This window comes from Scardinius erythrophthalmus (genome assembly GCF_964197995.2).
Source record: "Scardinius erythrophthalmus genome assembly, chromosome: 1".
NCBI classification, from domain to species: Eukaryota; Metazoa; Chordata; class Actinopteri; order Cypriniformes; family Leuciscidae; genus Scardinius; species Scardinius erythrophthalmus.
This window is the reverse complement of record NC_138221.1, coordinates 1018222-1033148: the sequence shown is the minus strand read 5'-3', so window position 1 is coordinate 1033148 and position 14927 is coordinate 1018222. Positions and strand designations below refer to the sequence as shown.

The 14927-nt window shown below is 40.2% G+C and overlaps 1 protein-coding gene across 2 annotated transcripts in view; it reads right to left on the bottom strand.

Annotated features, from left to right (window-relative positions):
- LOC308690776 (uncharacterized protein) overlaps nt 1–14332 on the bottom strand; it is a 29480-nt gene extending 15148 nt beyond the window's left edge. For both annotated transcript variants that reach the window (XR_014030193.1, XM_081365460.1), the window contains exon 1: nt 14226–14332. The gene's annotated coding sequence lies outside the window, so the exon portion shown is untranslated. The remainder of the gene's footprint in view (nt 1–14225) is intronic.
- Nucleotides 14333–14927: the final 595 nt, after the last annotated feature.

The following is a 14927-nucleotide window of genomic DNA, read 5'->3' as shown; positions in this document are numbered from 1 at the left end:
TTATTTCCAGGTATTTACATTTGGATCTGATACACAACTTAGTCAAGTCAAGTTTATTTATATAGCGCTTTTCACAATACAGATTGTATCAAAGCAGCTTCACAGTATTAAATTAAAATAATACATCAATGCTTGTTTCTAGTGGAAAATGTCCACGTTTGATAATGCTGATCAATAGAATTATTGATTGATTAATTAAATGAAATATCCCAAATATCCCCAACTGAGCAAGCCAAAGACAACAGTGGCAAGGAACTGAAAAACTCCATCAGGTGACCTAATGGAGAAAAAAAAACTTAGGAGAACCCAGGCTCAGTCGGGGGCCAGTTCTCCTCTGGTGTTTATGAACTAGAGGTCAGATTTAACTGTAAGATTAAAAGTAATATATGAATGCCTGGCTGAAGAGATGCGTCTTTAATCTAGTTTTAAACTGGGAGAGCGAGTCTGAGCAACTAACAGTATCAGGAAGACTATTCCAGAGTTTAGGAGCTAAATGTGAAAATGCTCTCCCTCCTTTGGTGGACCTAGATATCCTAGGTATGACCAAAAGCCTTGAATTTAGTGATCTTAAAGAGCGTGATGGATTATAGGGCGATAGAAGATCCGTTAAATAGACTGGAGCTAAGCCATTTAGGGCTTTATAAGTCAGTAGCAATACCTTGTAATTAATACGGAACTTTATAGGTAACCAATGTAGTGATGATAAAATTGGTGTTATAGGATCATATTTTCTTGATCTAGTAAGAACTCTAGCGGCTGCATTTTGGACTAACTGTAGCTTGTTTATTGAGGATGCAGGACAACCGGCTAATAAAGCATTACAGTAATCTAGTCTCGAGGTCATGAATGCATGAACTAACTTTTCTGCATCAGAAACGTCTCAGGTTACGACTGTAACCTATGTTCCCTGAGAACAGGGAACGAGACACTACGTCAGAATGACGCAATGGGGAACGTCTCAGGCGTGACAGGTGTCTGAAATCAAATATCAACTCACGTCAATCATGTTGACCGGCGACAGCCCGTGAATCATCAGCTTGATTGATTAACGCGCGACCTGGATGTATAAAGGGGAGCCTTGCACACAAGACAACATCCTATCGTCTGAAGGGACTGTTGCAGGCAGGCCCCGAGGCATGGCAGAAAGACGTAGTGTCTCGTTCCCTGTTCTCAGGGAACATAGGTTACAGTCGTAACCTGAGACGTTCCCTTTCGAAAGGGAACTCTACACTACGTCAGAATGCCGCAATGGGGAACGATATACCAACGCCACCATGCTAAGGGGAGTGCATGCCCTCAGGTCACACTGTGCTGTCAGTGACAGCATTCCCTACGGTCATAGCCCAAGCTAAATGATACCACAGAAAAACCTCCGCAGATTTAAAGGAAGGTCTACCTGGGCCAGCTCAAAGGCCTAGGACCACAATTCAAAAACTAGAAAGGGTCCCTTCTAGGGAATGTGGCTAGGGGACCCGAGGGAATCCCAGCCAGTCACTATTCAGGGGAAGGTGCCACCTGAAATGCCACCAGGCAGGCCTGACCTGGTGTCACTACATAAGACACTACAGTCTGGCCACTTCCTGTCTGTCCGAAGACAGAGCCTCTGGACACTTGCCTTTGGAAGGCCTCAACAGGATGACTCTAAAAGTAGAGGAAGCCTGAAACATGCAATATGTATATGGAGGCCTCAGCAGTACAACTCTCACAGGGAGAGGAAGCCTACTACACATACTGTTAAAGGGGTCATATAATGGTGGATGCCCTTTTACAAGTTGATTGCACTGAAATGTCTGTTGGCAGTGCCTGTACACAACCATCCTATCACGATAAAAATCCATCCAGTGGTTTTGTTTTAATCTCCTTATATGTTTGACCCTCTCTGAAATCAAGCCGTTCGATATTGTGACGTCATAATATCCAACGCCCCTCCCGCGATTGTGATTGACAGCCGTGTTTCAACACAAGACCCGGCCTGAGCGAGCTGTGACAGCGGTCGTCATGGTAGTCCGCGTTGATATGCTGGAGCAGAATGGCGTCTGCGATTGTGGTGTTCAGTTCTTAGATGTAATACACAACAGTCATTTTACTGTTCCGAAATCCGACCCGCTGAAGACGCAGTGGCTGAGTTTTGTTTTTGAAGGAAATATTCCCAACGATCAATCTAAATGCCATGTTTGCGCTAAAGCATTTCTCACAGACTGCTTTTTAAACGAGTGTCAGTATAAAGCTGGGTTTGCTAAGAGGCTGCTACTGAAAAACAAATCTGTACCAACTATTCGTGTGCCTGCTGCAATTCCAGAAGAAGTATAACATTTTATTAACCTGTATATTAATCTTTGCAAATCGCTTGCACTTTATGATGAATGGCTAATGTTTACACTCATTACTGCATCGTAGGGTACATTACGGCATGTTTTCTATGTAACGACGTTCTCAAAACAACTCATAATCCTGTATAATAATGAAAAATGCGTTATGGTTAGAGTGTTATGAAAACTGTGTACAACAAATTATTAGGTATCTTTCCACTATTGCTAGAAACAGTCAACACAGAGATAAAATTACGCAATACGCATCATTGAGAAGCCTAACATTTACAAAAATAGTTTTTCAGCATCAATCTGTCAACGAACTAACCTATCCACCTTTTTCTGCTCAGTCTAAACAATGCGCGCTGTCATGACGACGACTCCGGATTCCTACTTCCGTTCGTAGCGCTTGACCTTTACTAGCAGCGAGAGAATGAGTTCAAGCTCCTCGTTTGCTGTTGTTATTTGTTTTAACAATTCAAAGAAGATTTCAAACTTTTTAGAAACTGAGTGTTTCGAGCACAAGATAATGCCCATGTCCAGTTCCGTATCAGATACATTCAATAAAGTAAACGTTTAGAGTGGTTAGCGTTAAAATTGAACTTTTCTCGCTACTAGTACAGGTCAAGCGCTACGAACCGGAAGTAGGGAACCGGAGTCGTCGTTATGGCAGCGCCCATTGTTTAGAGAAGAATAAGGTGGATAACGTTACATAAGTAACGTTAAAGCTAAACACATAGTGTTTGTATCTCACTACCGTGCCAGTACAAAAATAGATCAAAATGACATTACGTTAACCAACCATTCAGAAACGTCCTGTCCGAGCCGTAATGGTCGAACTTCTTCGGGCCGTCATCTTGTTCAGACTCCGAATCAGGTTCAAATTGCTATGGTTGCAAAGACGATCCCCACTCCCCAGAAACTCCCGTTGCAAAAATATAACCTCAACTGTTGTCAAGGCAACGGTCTACCTGCGTTTCAGAACGCCTCACAGAACAGAGGGGGCGGGGTGAGCCAAGCTCATCATCATTTAAAGGCACATGCACTGAAACGGCGTGCTGAAAACAGAGTTGTTTTTGACCAGGTAAAATGAGTGTTTTCTTACAATACTAATGAGAATTTTTAATTAAAGTATATTACAAACTTTTAATTTAGACCCTAAAGAAACATATTAGCTTGTACAAAAATGGCATTATATGACCCCTTTAAATCATAACCAGGAAGGCCTGGTGAGGCCTGTAACCTGGCAACCGCAGCACCTGGTAACACAGTATGTGGGAGCTCTTAAACCACAGTATGTGAGAGCTCATACTCAGGAAGGCCTAGTGAGGCCTATGACCTGATAGCCACAGTATGTGGGAGCTCATTCAACCATAGTATGTGGATTTATATTCAGGAAGGCCTAGTGAGGCCTATAACCTGATAACCACCTTCCAAGCGCTGTCCGGTTGCAAAATGGGGACTCTCTGGTCAAGGAGGTCTGTTAAGACCTACTACCTGACCATCGAAAAAATCTCTAGATTTACTCTCTTACCCAAACCATTTTGCCCCAGACTCTTTTTAACAGAAATATTTTAATTTCACATTCTACAAAAAGACCAGAACTACACCTGCTCTTTTTGTTCACTGCTCATCATTTTAATTCCTTAATTAAAATGCAGCCAAAAACACTGGATAACGCGATCTGGATGATAGACTGAATTACTCCATAATCACCAGACAATACCGTTTTAACATATACGTTCTCGTAGTCAACACACTGCCTCGGCAAGCGCGAGAAACGAGCCGTTAAATATAAATGGCTTTCATCCCTCGAGAGAAAAGTCAACTGGTGCGAGGTTGAAACATCCGACAGCGCACTGATTTTTTTTTTTTTTCACGCGCGCCGAGATATTTCTTAATGAACACTGCCAGCACCCTCAGGAACTGACTGTGAACGCCTCGTACCCAAACAGTATTGTTTCACAGATCGCCACAGCAGATGCTGAACCCTCCTCCCTCGAGAAAAGGGTCCGATCGACAGCGGAGCATCTTTAAATGAAAAAAACGCTCACAGTTTGCACAAGAGGCTTTCGAGAGAGCCTCCCGCGATATTCTCAAAACAGACAAACAGTCCCTGAAGACGAAAAGATGTTGTCTTGTGTGCAAGGCTCCCCTTTATACATCCAGGTCGCGCTTAATTAATCAAGCTGATGATTCATGGGCTGTCGCCGGTCAACATGATTGCCGTGAGTTGATATTTGATTTCAGACACCTGTCACTCCTGAGGCGTTCCCCATTGCGTCATTCTGACGTAGTGTAGAGTTCCCTTTCGAAAGGGAACTGATAGCATATTACGTAGCTTAGCAATGTTTCTAAGGTGGAAAAAGGCTGTTCTTGTAACAAATGAAATATGATTTTCAAAAAACAGGTTGCAGTCTTGTATAACACCCAGGTATTTTACTGTAGTGGCTAAAGTAACAGGACATCCTACTATGTTAAAGTTGTAGTGTGAGAGGTTTTGTGGGCGTTTTTTAAACCGATGATTAGTACCTCTGTCTTGTCTGGATTTAATAAAAGAAAATTGCGCGTCATCCAATCTTTTATATCTTTATCACACTCTGTCAATTTGGATATTTAGCGTTTTCATCTGGCCGTGATGAAATATAGATTTGAGTGTCATCAGCATAACAATGGAAACTAATTCCATGTTTCCTTATAATATTTCCAAGTGGCAGCATATATATTGAGAATAACAGAGGGCCTAACACAGATCCCTGCGGTACTCCACTTAGGAGATGTAACCTTTTGTTTGAACCCACCCATTGCTCATGTGACCAAAAGTATTGGAACATGTGACTGGCAGGTGTGTTTTGTTGCCCTGGCATGTCCTATTACATTGATTATTTGACAATAAATAGCACTGAATGTCTGCGCTCAGTTTCAGATTTTGGTTTTGCCTGTGCAGACTGGATTTATAGTTAGACGTGTAACCAACATGATAACAAGATAGCGGTCCATGAGTGAAAAACAAGCAATTGTGAAGCTGAGAGAAAATGGAAAATCAATTAGAGCCATTGCACAAACATTGGCCATAGCCAGTACAACCATTTGGAAATTACTGAGGAAGAAAGAAACCTCTGGTATACTAAGTAACAGACCTCGAAAGGGTAGACCAAGGAAATATCAGCAGTTGACAACAGAAACATTGTGAGAGCTGTAAAGAAAGACCCTAAAACAACTTTTAGTGACATCAGCAACAACCTCCAGAGGGCAGGAGTGAAGGCATCACAATCTACTGTTCGCAGAAGACTTCATGAACAAAAGTACAGAGGCTACACCAGAAGATGCAAACCTCTCATTAGCAAGAAGAATATGAAGGCCAGGCTGGAATTTGCCAAAAAGAACAGAGACAAGGATGGACTGATGAGACAAAGATGAACCTTTACCAATGTGATGGAAAGGCTAAAGTTTGGAGATCTGCTCATGACCCCAAACACACAAGCTCATCTGTGAAATACGGTGGAGGTAATGTCATGGCTTGGGCTTGCATGGCTTCTTCTGGGAAGGGCTCATTAATCTTCATTGATGATGTAACACATGATGGCAGCTGCACAATGAACTCAGAAGTGTACAGACACATTTTGTCTGCCAGTTTACAGAAAGATGCAACCAAACTGATTGGGAGATCCTTCATCATGCAGCAAGATAATGACCCAAAACACAGTGCCAAAACAACAAAGGAGTTTATCAGGGGCAAGAAGTGAAAAGTTTTAGACTGGCCAAGTCAATCTCCAGACTTAAACCCTATAGAGCATACATTTTACCAGCTAAAAAAGAGACTGAAGGGAGTAACCCCCCAGAACAAACAACAACTGAAAAAGGCTGTGGTGAAAGCCTGGAAAAGCATTACAAAAGAAGAATGCAGAAGTTTGGTGATGTCAATGGGTCCCAGGCTTGATGCAGTTATTGCAAGCAAAGGATTTGCAACTAAATATTAAGTCTTATTCAATTTAATGAATAAGGACTGGAAACACTTCCCATAAATCCTGATGTACTTGGTACATCAATAAAAAGGCCGGCGTATACGCTAATATTAGTCTCTCTGTTTATCCCGAGGTTTACCGCTGTCCGACGGATCCAGGCCGTATCCATCTGATGAAGGACCAGGGCCAGGACACGATGACAACGCAGTCCTGAAGTGTCAACTATTCTCTCCCCTGTGAAGACCTCCTTCCCTTTACCTCTATACAGATAAAACGTTGTCGGGATAATTCCGGTTTGCGTGGCTACGCAGACGTGACCATTTCTGAACTATACATTTGTAAGGCCTAACAATTACAGAACACACAACAGAGCTTTGTCACAGACACCCTCAGCATATAGCCGGTGAGTCCCATTAAACTAGTGCTCCTCGACAGGTAGAGAAACAAGCCGATCAACTTACTAATCGATGGCACAAACAGGGAGCGAGACCCAAAGGCACTCGAGACATCAGATTGTCACAAGCATCATATATTGCCGCAGTAGCATCCTCTACCCCAGATACAGCTCTGACAAGGATTGCAAACACTGGTCTCCAACCACCGCCTATACATCATTCTTGAGAACAGATTTGAAGTACTAATGAATGTAAATGAGGAATCCCCAAACGTGATAAATGTGATCGAACACAGACTGAATGGGCCAGTAGCTAACACTGATGCTAACTGGCGCTCAAGGTCGAGCAGACAGCGGCACTCAGCTCAGAGCGCAGCCGAGCCCAGGACTCTGATAGTGGGGGACTCCATAATCAGAAACATTAGCGGCAGGGATACAACTACGTACTAAATGCCTTCCACAAGCAACAACTTCTGATGTAAACAGGGAACTTCAGACCATTCTGATGAAACATAAGACTGCAAATCGACTCATCATTCATGTGGGGAAGAATGATATTCATAAAGAGCAGTCAGAACTCCTTAAGAAGGATTTCAATGAACTTTTTGAAACACTTAAAAGACTTAAAGTTTAAACATTCATCAATGGACCTCTCCCAGCAAGAGGAACAAACAGGTTTTCACGGTTGCTTGGGCTTAATACATGGCTGCAAAAAAACTTCAATATAAAAGGAGTGAACTTCACTGACAACTTCAATCTTTTCTGGAGTCAGAGACAACGGTTTCATCAGGATGGCCACCACCAAAACAAACTTGGTTCAAGAGTGCTAAAGGACAATATCTAATTGATATATCTCTGCTCCAAGATTCAGCACCCAAGGAAGACTTCCTGGAAAACAGCCAGGGAAGCCAGATCAGCATATCACAGCCTCCGATAACACCAGAGCAACAGCCACTTTCACCAGACACTCTCTCCCTCTCTCCAGCATCTCCACTTCTGTGCTTCTCACAGAAAATGGAAGAACTGGTGTATACTGGAACCAAACTATCCAACTCTTTTTCCAGATATCAAGCAAAAATATGCAGGCACCTCAACCACCAAAGCCTGCGGGCCCAGCTCGCCCTCCCCCTGTGAGAGCTCTTCGGCCTCTGCCACAACGCCAGGGCCCACACAAAATTAGGCAGGATGATTTTCACATAATTTTGAAGCTAGAATTCAAAGGGACAACATCAATTAGTCAAAAGTCTTGTGGACACATATTTAATGTGTTTTGTGTTCTTAAATCAGCAACTTTCATTTTAATTTTTTCCAATAACCACGCATAAACATTATTCTCTTAAAAATACAAACATCTACATACACGTTGCTCGCATATTATGGTAGGCCTGTTTGTGCTATATAGAGTGAATTTACACCTTTGCCATTAACATGTTTATAAATAACTGAAAAAAGCACAAATGTCAGGGCATGTCAGAACATCTCAACGACCCCAAAAACAGCTTGGTCCCCAGAGGGTTAAGCTGTTAGTTGATTGCTGTGGTGCTTGTGACTTGCAAACAGCACTGGACACGCAGTTTTGCTGTACAACTTGATTATTATTATTATTATCATACACTTTTCATTAACTTCGGTAGTACAACAAGGGAATTGTAATTGGCTGCTTTTTCTGAGAGAGCCGATCTCTGTTGATGGGTCTCAATTTTTTGTCGTTTGTTGGTAAAGGGTGAGAGCAAGGGCGTAGATTTGGTTTGAACATTGGGGGGGTTGAAGTTTGGGTATGCCTCCTTTCCATGTGATCATGGTATAAATATTGGGGGGGGGTGTAATTAGGCCTGTCACGATAACAAATTTTGCTGGACGATAAATTGTCCAAGAAATTATCGCGATAAACGATAATATTGTCGTTCTGAGACCATTTTCATTTAATATAATTATAATGGCATAATAATTCGGGTACACCTTTCCAACGATCTATAAACTTTTATTTCTAAAGAATATTAAACATTGAAAACGGAAAACATTTTAAATATCCAAAAAAAATGAACAAAACAACCAAAAACAATAAAAGCAATAGACTCTTAGTGTCTGTTAACAAAATAAATGTCTGTTAATAAATAAAATGGATGTAAACAAAAATGCACTTCAAAAAATATTAAACATTAGGCTTTAGACATTAGGCATAAATTCCATAACAGGCAAAACTGACAGTTAGGACCTTTGTAAACAAATAAAAAAAGCCTCAACAAGCCATATCGCACAATTTTGCACTGTCCTCCTGTTACTTTGTCCTCCTGTTACTTTGTCGAGTGATTGTGTACTGTCGGGAAGACGGAGACGCACTTTATTGCGTGTATGATACGCACTGAAAATACTTGGTTAGGATTAGGGGTTAGGAGTGCGTGCGTACACGCCATAAAGAGCATATCAAATGCACGCAAAAACTAGTTTTGCCGTATAAATGGCACAAGAAATAACATTCGTGGTATAGATACGCATTTTCATGTGATCAGGCTCGCTGTCGCAACTCACAAAGTGTCTTCTCTCTCCCGGCAGTCACCGCAAACAGTCCCGCCGGCGCTTTCCCATACAAAGACCATGTGACTGACAAGCGGGTTCACTCCTCCTATACGCTAAGGAACCGAGAGTGGTAGAGAGAGAGAGACGAGGAAAACAAACAAGCAAGCAAATGGAATTATCGCGGCCGGAAAAATTATCGAGCGAATTTTTTTTTATCGTGCGATTAATCGACTTATCGACTATCGCGACAGGCCTAGGTGTAATGCATAGATTAAAATATTGGGGGTTTATCTCCCCCAACCCAGACAAGAGTGGCAGAGTCAAAAAGCACCTTGGAGAAACTCAACAGCAGTGCAAAATATGAAAAGACAAGGCAGAAAAGCAGAGCGCATGTGGCGGAAGACAAAACTTGTAGTCCATTATAACATCTACAAAGACAGCCTTCATGCTTTCAATATGGAACTAGGCAAAGCTAGACAGACTTTCTTCTCAAATATTATGAACAGTAATTTAAACAACACACACACACTCTTTTTGCTACTGTAGAGAGACTGACAAACCCCCCAAGCCAGATTCCCAGTGAAATGCTCTCAGACAGCAAGTGCAGTGAGTTTGCTTCTTTCTTCTCTGAGAAAATCAATAATATCAGAAAGGTGATCAGCACATGCTTGAGTTGCCCTGGGGTCAGACAGATCAGACCACCTGAGAAAGTAGTTACTATGTCTAATTTAGAGTAGTATGTCAAGACTTAGAGAAACTTGTTCATGCTTTCATCACCAGCAGGGTGGATTATTGTAATGGACTCCTCACTGGCCTTCTTAAAAAGACCATAAGACAGTTGCAGCTCATACAGCGATTTTGATATTCTAGGTATTATTAACTGGCCGGAATTATGAGACCGCAATAGACGTGAAGGACTATAATGCATTAAAGCGGATGTGAAATGCTATTTCATGCATACTATAGAGTTTTTTACACTGTTAAAGAGTTGGATTCCCATGCTAAACATGGACAAAGTTTCAAAAAGTTTTTTCGAGTATGGGCCTGTGTGACGTCAGCTGGGGTGTAATTTCCTTATATGGGTCCTAAGGGCACTTCTCGTGCACGCACTCGTAGACCAGAGCAAGAGAGCGAAAGCAGTTCGCCATCAAAGCGCTCTGCTCGGCTTTAGGGAAGTCAATGTCTCCAAAGAAGTGTGTTTTTTGTTGCCAGGGCAAGACAACCCTGCACAGATTCCCAAAGAACCCAGCGTTAACGGACCAGTGGATGGAGTTTGTTTTTTCAGAGCATCAACGGAGTTGTGTAAGACTGTTTGTTCCCTGCATTTCGACAATGATTGTTTTATAAACAAAGCCCAGATCGACTCACCAGACTAAGGGCCCGTCCACACAGAGACGCGTTTCGCTGTATACGTATACATTTTTTATCGTATTGCCGTTTCGTCCACACGGATCCGGCGTTTTTGGAGACTGAAACCGCTATTTTTTTAAACCGGGTCCCAAAGTGGATAAATCTGAAAACGACACCCTTGCGGTTTCGTGTGTACAGCCAATCCGTATAATTTTGTGAAACAATGATGTCATCACATCACGTGCCGTCTGTGTCACGCGTAACAGCAACAACAATAATGGCGGACTTACATGATTGTGTTCGTGCTGCAGAAGCTACTAAGCCTACTAGCTTTATTACAGCAGAATCTATTGCTTCTATGCAACTGTGGTGAGCAACAAGCGATAATCTTCGTCTTCTTCTTCTTGGTTCGAATACAGCGCGCAAGGTTATGCGCATGCTCAAAGTCTTCTTCTCCGTGTATAGTGTATCTCTGTGGCAGAATTGCAGCGCCACATACTGGTCTGGCATATATACTACACCGTTTTCAGTCGGTTTCAGTGGTTTCGTGTGTACGCAGATATTTCTTGAGACGACGCCGTGTTTACGGAATTTTTTTTAGAACGAGGGAAAAAAAATTATCGGTTAGGGAACGCACCGGCTTCGTGTGGACGTGGCCTAAAAAGACAAATACAATAGACATGCAAACAGCAGCTCGTACAAGAGAGAATATTTCTAAAAAATAAATTATACAATTAATTAATGGCTATGGGTCGAAAATCTTCAGGCTTACTTGCACCAGGTGATCTAAGGCCCTGTTTACATAAAAACGTAAAAATATTTGATCAGATGTGCCTTTCGTTTAGATGGTGAAGGCGTTTTTGGGTCTTAAAAACGCAAAAAAGTGAAACCACCCTCCAGAGTGGAAATCTTAAAAACGCTCCACCGTCGCGTTCCCGTCTAAAGGGCAAAAACGCAAAAGTCTGCTAGGTTAGTCTAGAAGGAAGGTTGTATGCAGCCGCGTGGACTTGGTGTTGTTGTGTGGCAGTGCTTCACATTGCCACCTAGCCGCCTGGAGTGCATACTACATCGAATTTCACACACTTTTGAGTCACCATATGCATGCAGATTTCCCCCCCCCATAACGCTCGTCTAAACGCAGAATAAAAAGTGATAACGCAACGCCACTTTTGCGTTTCTCGTTTTCTCTTCAGATCGTTTGCGTGTAAACATAGCCTAAGAGTATTTGATGATCTATAGTGTCGAACGCAGCACAAAGATCGAGTAAAACTAGTATTGAGATACAGCCTTGGTCAGAAGCTAGAAGTCTTTTTTAATTTTAACGAGTGCAGTTTCGTTGCTATGATGTGGCCTAAATCCAGAGTGAAACTTTTCCTACGTATTATTTTGCACAAAAAAAAGCATAATTGAGCAGACACGACTTTTTCTGGTAACACTTTACTTGAACGGGTGTGCATAAGACTGACATGACACCGTCATAATCATGACATGGCAGATGTCATAAATATGAAGGAGGTTTTATGCATGTTTATGACAAATGTCATTAAGTGTCATTCGCTCAATTATGACATTTTTAATGCAAATATGACATTGTGTGAGATGTCTTTGTTATGGCAACTTGACTTTACTAAGACAACAAAACCTGTCATAAACGTGACATAGCAGATTAATTATCAAACTTAAGAAACCACTTAGCTTTATGGGTTAACATTTCATTAAAATGTCATGTGGTTGGTTTTGACATTGGCTGTCATGAAGCCATTATAACATTTTAATGACAAATTAAATGTGTACCACTGTAGTTGAGGTCAAGAAAAACATTCATGACACAGTTATAATGACAGCCAATGTCAAAACCAATCTCCTGAAAGTTTAATGTAATGTTAACCCATAAAGCTAAGTGGTTTCTTAAGTTTGATAGTTAATCTGTTATGTCATGTTTATGACATATTTATGTTGTCTTGGTAATGTCAAGTTGTCATAACAAAGACATCTCAAACAATGTCATATTTGCATTAAAAATGTCATAATTGAGCGAATGACACTTAATGACAGTTGTCATAAACATGCATAAGACCTCCTTCATATTCATGACATTTGCCATGTCATGATTATGACGGTGTCATGTCAGTCTTATGCACACCCCTTCAAGTAAAGCGTTACCCTTTTTCTAGTATTTTAGACGTAAATGGAAGATTTGAAATGGGTCTGTAATTTGCAAATTCATTTGGATCCAATTGTGATTTCTTGATGAGAGGGTTAGTATGAGATTTTCATGGTATGATAATCATCACAGAAAATATACACGGTATTAAATGGTCAAACTGTTTGTGTGTGTGTGTGTTTGTATTTTTCATTTGTAAAGCATATTATATTTTGTTCTATTTCATTCATCAAAAACATCCAATCAGTTAAATTTAATAATTGAATTACAGATTAAACTACTTATATTTATCATTAATAATTAATAAAACATTCTGGTTTGACTGTTTTCTGGCTTCTGTACTGATTTAACACAAATATACTATACAAAATGGTGGCAATTAAAATTAATGCATACTTAAAATAAAGTTTTAGAATGTAATCAACTGAAAATAACTTTTATATTTTGGCAAAGTGCTGCACAACAGAGATTTACTCAATTAAATTATGGGGGAAAATTAATATTTCTTAAACAATGTTTAAATAAATTGCAATACCCTACTTACTATTATGATTATTATAATTATTCTGATAAGTACATTTTATTGTACAATCGTAATTACTGTCAAGTTAAAAAGCGGGGTTTTATTTTGATGGGTTGAAGTGAAGAGCTTTGAGTATCAAGGTGTATTTGACAGTAGTTTTTCTCAAATAAAATTAAGAAATTATAAATGATAACTGAGAAAAACTGAGGAAATCTTCTATTTTTGAGTGGCTTTCGGATTTAGGGCCGGTGGCAGCCCTTAAAAAACTCTCCTATAGTCTGCACGGGAGAATTGATATTTATTCTGATAAATGGGGAACATTTTTGCATTTGGTAGTGGCACGTGGTGAGATAAAAATAAAATAATAGTCATGGTAAATATGATTTAGCATACAGTGGGAACTTATGGTGCTGGCAACACCCCTGTCCAACCTTTTCTTCTTCTTCTTCTTTGTTGTTTTGTTTTTTACTTCATTTTATTTTATTTATTTATGTATTCACTATATAATATCTCGTATCATTTATACGCCAAAATGAGTTTTAGCGTAAATATGGTACGCAGTTTTCGCGTGTATATAATACGCACTTTATGGCGTGTAATATGCACGCCCTGCTCACCCCTAATCCTAAATTAATTCATACAGTTGTTTGTTCATACATTGTATAAGAACTACATCAACACTAACACATGAATTATGAGGGTTAATTGTATTGTTTTGTGGTTTACAGAGCACAAAGTGATTTATTAAAATGAAAAAAAAAAAAAAACGGTCTACTGGGACAGAAAGGCAGCTTTTCCACCTTTTGACCACAAGATGTCGTTAGTGTGCAACGTGTTGAAAAGCTTCGAGTAATGAACCATTTTACGATACAGTCGAGGGGGGAAGCCCCAGTGCTTCTCAAAGCTTAATTTCACACTACATAAAATACAACTACTGCCTAGATTCACGAGAGGACGGCTGAAGTGTTTAAAAGTGAAAAACACAGTAATTTCATCAACTAACCTGCGCGCGTGCTTCAGAAACACTGGAAATGAATGGAGTTCAGTGCTGGAACTATCGGTGTTTGCTTCGCGACACGCGTCACTTCCGCATTCCAAAGTTCCCGCGGCGTTACGTACATGACCGACCGACCAATGGTGGCCTGCGAGAAGGCGGGACCTAAAGCAATGCACAAACGCACACAATGAATGAACGGCGACTATATAAAGGAAAAGCTGAATCCCGGGCTTTTTGGGCTTTTTTAAGGTCCAAAAAGAGGACATGTCCGGGGAGGTATGGTGGTTTAATTTTATTTTATTTTTTATTATTATTATTATGCTTGCAAACAATACAGAGATGACAAACATGGTATACAATTTTGTATCAGAATTACAAAAATGTCATCTGAACATACAAATTATCAGTGCATAGACAAATAAAAATAACGAGAAATGAAGAAAAAAAAAATAATCATGAGAGTAAGCCATCTTATACATCATTTAGTGTACACAAATTAAAGTCATTACAATTTGAAATAGTTGTAATAGCTTTCTTATTTACTGAGGATGAAATAGTGTTAAGGTACATTTTAAAATCTTTCAAAAAAAACAACAACAATAAAAATTGGTTTGTTATTGGTGAATTTAAATTTATGAATGTAAAATTTGCCAAAATAAAATAAATTAATAACAAAGCAGGCTTTTTTTTATTATTATTGGGGTCAGG